At 41.3% G+C, this 5,504-nt stretch overlaps 1 pseudogene; it reads right to left on the reverse strand.

Annotated features, from left to right (window-relative positions):
- Positions 1–4,404: 4,404 nt before the first annotated feature.
- LOC103662571 lies at positions 4,405–4,848 on the reverse strand (annotated as a pseudogene).
- Between the last annotated feature and the right edge of the window lie 656 nt (positions 4,849–5,504).

Raw genomic sequence — 5,504 nt, forward strand, 5'->3', positions numbered from 1 at the left:
ACATCCTGTACCATAACAGAATAAAATCTAGAAGGCCTATGATTTTGTACCATTTAAAATTGGCAAGGAATTCCTTAAAATCATAAATTCAGACAACTTATTTGACAAATTTTGTCTTATAAAATATTTGTTTAAGAAAGCATCTCTAAGGGGGCGCCTGGGTGGCGCAGTCGTTAAGCGTCTGCCTTCGGCTCAGGGCGTGATCCCGGCGTTCTGGGTTCAAGCCCCACATCAGGCTTCTCTGCTGGGAGCCTGCTTCTTCCTCTCCCACTCCCCCTGCTTGAGTTCCCTCTCTTGCTGGCTATCTCTCTCTCTCTGTCAAATAAATAAATAAAATCTTTAAAAAAAAAAAAAAAGCATCTCTAAGGGGCAACTGGCTGGCTGAGTGTCCGACTCTTGATTTAACCTCAGGTCTTGATCTCAGGGTCGTGGGTTCAAACCCCCCATTACGCTCCACATGGAGCTTACTTTAAAAAAAAAAAAAGAATGAAGGCATCTCTGAGTGGAGACAAAAAGTCAGTACATGTTAAAAAGTTCGGGTTAGGGGCACCTGGGTGGCTCAGTCGTTAAGTGTCTGCCTACGGCTCAGGGTGTGATCCCAGCGTTCCAGGATCGAGTCCCACATTGGGCTCCTCCGCTGGGAGCCTGCTTCTTCCTCTCCCACTCCCCCTGCCTGTGTTCCCTCTCTCGCTGGCTGTCTCTCTCTCCGTCAAATAAATAAATAAAATCTTTAAAAAAAAAAAGTTCAGGTTAAAATATTTACAAAATTAAATAGGAAAAAAAGAATTAAGATTATTATCCATTTAGCAGAATTTGCTCTGAATTTACAAGATACCTCTGCACCCATGGAGATTGAATTTTCTCAATTAAAAATTTTATGGTCCACAGAGATGTCAACACGACCCTCTATTCCCTGCCTCTGACCTTTGTTCATCTGTCTTCCCTCACTGCAAACTCTCTTTTTTCATATGGCAGAAAACTCGGCAACCAATGTTTCAAAGTTTTACGTCTTATGGCTTCAGGCATTAAGTGGCTATCCAAGTCCCAAATCCAAAAATCCAAGAGAATGGGTTTATCTGTGAGGACTTGCTCAGGTGCTTTGGGCCACACAACACACAATGCACTGTGCAGCCATGTGGAGGGCTGACAGAGGTGCTTTCTGGAAAGGTGTGCCAGGTAAGCAATTCATAGGTGTCCACTACACTGCAGACTATGGTGCTATTAGAAAATGAGGAGGAAGAGTTGGTTTGGGACCAATGGGGAGATTATTAAGTTGTTGCCCAATTTTTTATTATTAAATTTTTTGAACATACAAAAAAAGTTACAAAATGAGCATCTTTCTATAGCAACCATCTAGATTCAACAATTGTCACCATTGTGTTATGTTTGCTTTATGTCTCTATGCATGTTTGTGTGTATGTATGTGTATTTTTCAAAAACTATTTAGAAGTATGTTGCAGATATCATGACACTTTATCCCTCAGTACTTCAGCATGCATCTCCTAAGAATAAGGTTGTTTTCTTACAAATCTCCAATACCAACATCACACCTTAAAAATTAATAATCCCCTAACATCATAGTTAGTCCATGTCCAAATTTATCCAGTTTTACAACTAATGACTTCTATAGCTGGTTTTTAAATCAGGATTCAATCGAGTACAAATTTATTTTTAGATATGTAGTTTCAAATTGCTGTTCTGATTTAGATATACAGTAGACAGTTCAAAGTGAAGGTCTGGAGTCCGTTCAAAAGGCAACCTATAGTTAAAAAATGACAAGTTCCCATAATAAAGAGGAGAAAAAAGCTGAGAAGCTATTGAATGGAATATTAGTGAATCAAAGAAAGGAAGGAAGAGGCTGACGTATCAAATACTACTGCAAATCACATGAGGTGGATAAGGCCTGAGGGAAACTTGGTGAGCCAAATCCCCTGGAGAGCAGTTCGGGCAACAGAGGAAGTCAGACTACAAGGGGTTAAGTACAAGTGAGTTGTGAAGAACTAGACCTGAGTATAGTCCTTTCTCCAGAAGTTTCAAATTGAAAGGAAGGAAAGAGGTTACATAGAACAGAAGTTCCCATGGTTTTCATCACCATGAGCCTTTTTCATTTTTCTCTCCCCTCACTAGCACCACTATCCTGGAGGCAATGTTTTGAAAGTTACTGTTTATCAAATGGTGTTTAATGATAATGGAGTTCATAACTTTTCTTAATCTAGGGTAGTTGCTCACTAGAGCTTCTCATTATCACAAATCAGAGCTCCCTTGAAGGGAAGAGCCGGTAGATAGTATAGCAATCCCTGACAAAAGAGGAAAAACACTGTTTTCTCTAAAACACAAGGGAAAGAAGAGAGAGACAAAGGAATGCTGAGGTAGAGATGGTGGCAGTAGAGACAAATGTAAGCTTTAAGTTTGAGAAAAAAGATGTTGAGGGAACACTTGTCACAGGACCTCAAGCTAAGCCATGTGATGAGAGTGTGAGGAGTCTGTTAGAAATACATGGAAAAGAACTGAAACAGCTGCTCTCTCAGCTATGAAAACATAGAAGTCAGATTAGTAAGGTTGCCTGTTTGAAATCAACAAATATTCATTGAGCATTTATGAGAGTCCAGGCACTCCGGCAGGCGCCCAGGTTACAAAGACACACAATTCAGATTTCACCTCCTTTCTAAGAAATAGTACACTCCTACCTTGGTATTCACGACAAAACACTCTCTCTGCTTCTTTTCCTCCTCCTCAGTCCACTCCGAGGGCCCCTTCGCTTCCGTAGCTCCCTTCAAATGTAAGGCTTAAATGTTTCTGGATACCAGGTTTTCGTCCTAGGCCGCCTTCTCTTCTCATTGTACAAATTCTCTTTGGATGATCACATTCACTTGTACTGCTTCAAGTAGACGCTCTCTACCTCCAGCCCACTCTCAAGAACCAGTCTTATATAAGGAAGGGAAACAATGGATACTTAAAATAAATACTACCTGCGGCCGCTTCTCTTCTGGGGGGATCATTCCTATCAGTGGTGAAAAAAACTCACACCCCTCCTTCTCCATACAAAGATGAGGTGGTTGGAAGAAGAGGGGAGGGAGGATGGTGAGAAACCGGAAGATACATACCACCGTTAGTAGAGCACCTTACGAACCTTTGAATATGCAAAGGCAGCTTGAAAAGAACTACAAAGAAATTCAGCATAATAAAATGGGAGGTTTGGCTTTGTTTTGCTTTTGTTTGTTTCCATCGCTACCAGGCACTGCGAGCAAGTAGAGAGGGCAAAGCAATTCGGGGGGAGGAGGCAGCAGCTGAGGTTGGCAGGTTGGCCCAGGGCTTCTCGAGAACAAGGATGATGGTTATTCATTTTAAAATTGTTCTGCGCTATTGCCACCCAAACCCCTCGCATCTCCACAAATCACTGAATTAAACCTGCCGCATATACAATGGTCTTGTCTGATTGAGTTTTTGGTTTGGGTTTTGTGAAAATTAAGGGAAAGTAGCTTAGTTAAACAGCTGCGGTAATGTGGCACGAAACCAGGCAGAAACATAGATCCATCAACTGAACAGAGCCCAGAATCGAGGTCTAGAGGCACTGAGGAAAAACATTAATCACCCTCTCAAGAATCTACAGAGACTTTGGGAAGGATGTAGAGCTCCCACTGCATGTGGAATGTGGTTTGAATCATTTCCATTTGAATTTCAAAGGCCAGTGTACCTCAGCAGACTTTGGTTATACACAAATACAACTGACTACAGGACATCCCCACTTGGAGACTGCCCCTGGGACATCAGCTGCAGAATGGCCACAAGTGACCTCATGCTCTCATCACACCCCTCCAAACCTGCTCCACCTGCACTTTTAATGAATGGCAGGACCCGGTTGCCCATGTCACCCCTCCTTATCCCTCTCCAACTATATCCCATTAAACACTAGGGTTTATTATTTTTGTTTCCTTATTATCAATCAAATTCTGACTCCCTCCCCTCACTCCCTTGGATCAGGCCCCCAGGGTCTCCAGCCAAGGCCTCAGGAATTTCAATGTTTCCATTCTCACCCTCCCACAGCCCCTTCACCTTGAAGTAGCTAAAGTGTTCAATCCGAAATGCAACCAGGTCATGAGACTCCCCTGCATAAACCTTTGGATGATCACTCATTGTCCTTGGTATAAAATAAAGTCCAACTTCCCCTTTATCAGATATGTCATTTGCAAATATCTTCTCCCATTCCATGGGTTGCCTTTTAGTTTTGTTGATTGTTCCTTTGCTGTGCAGAAGCTTTTTATCTTGATGTAGTCCCAATAGTTCATTTTTGCTTTTGTTTCCCTTGCCTTGAGAGACATATCTAGAAAAATTCGCTATGGCTGGATGTCAAAGAAGTTATTGTTTTTTGCAGTTTTATACCTTTATTTGACTGACGATCAGCAATTAGTTCTCATCCACATTAACTGTGTGTAGATGTTTGAAAGTGGTGACAGGTACATAGGGAGCCAACGTGTAGAGCTTATTTGGTGAGTCCTCGTCCTCGTTACATTTTCTGGACAGCCACACATGGATACAGTACGGAGCGTGCCTTATCCCTTTGGCCCACATAGCATTGTTGAGCCTGGTGTCAGTGCGCACATCTGGAGTTCCCATCTACTCCATGGCACATTTCCAGATCTCTTTGGGCGCCCGAGGGGTACACTTCTAGAAACCCACTCCATGGGTGTGCTTGTGAATGATGATGGTGTATTCTCTGGTCACTACCTTGTTGATGGCAGAATGGCCCTTCTTCTCACCACCCTTCTTTGTGGGAGCCATTCTGCCGGGCCCTGGTTGCAAAGGAGAAGTGCAGGTATTGTGGGAGAGGCTTGTTTGGAGTTTTTTGATTAGTGGCTCAATTTCTTTGCTGGTTATCAGTATATTCAAATTTTCTATTTCTTCCTCTTTCAGTTTTGGTAGTTTATATGTCTCTAGGAATTTATCCGTTTCTTCCAAGTTGTGCAATTTGTTGGCATATAACTTTTCATAATATTCTCTTATATTTCTGTGGTGTTGGCTATTATTTCTCCTCTTTCATTTGTAATTTTGAGTCCTTTCTCTTTTTTTCTTGTCAAGTCTGGCTAGAGGTTTATCAATTTTATTGATTTTTTTTCAAACAACCAGCTCCTGGTTTCATTGGTCTGTCCTATTGTTCTTTTAGTTTCTATATCATTTATTTGTGCTCTAGTCTTTATTTCCTTTCTTCTGCTGGTTTTAGTTTTGTTTATTGTTCTTTTTCCAGCTTGTTTAGGTGCAAGATTAGGTTGTTTATTTGAGATTTTCCTTGCTTCTTGTGGTAGGCCTGTATTACTATAAACTTCCCTCTTAGAACTATTTTTGCTACATCCCAGAGGTTTTGAATGATTATGTTTTCATTTTCATTCAAAATACATAAAGAAGTTACAAAACTCAACGTGCCAAAAAACAAAAAATCCAATTAAAAAATGGCCAGAAGACATGAATAGACTTTTCTCCAAAGAAGACGTACAAATGGCCAACAGACA

This window comes from Ursus maritimus (assembly GCF_017311325.1).
Source record: "Ursus maritimus isolate PB19 chromosome X unlocalized genomic scaffold, ASM1731132v1 scaffold_X1, whole genome shotgun sequence".
Classification (NCBI taxonomy): domain Eukaryota; kingdom Metazoa; phylum Chordata; class Mammalia; order Carnivora; family Ursidae; genus Ursus; species Ursus maritimus.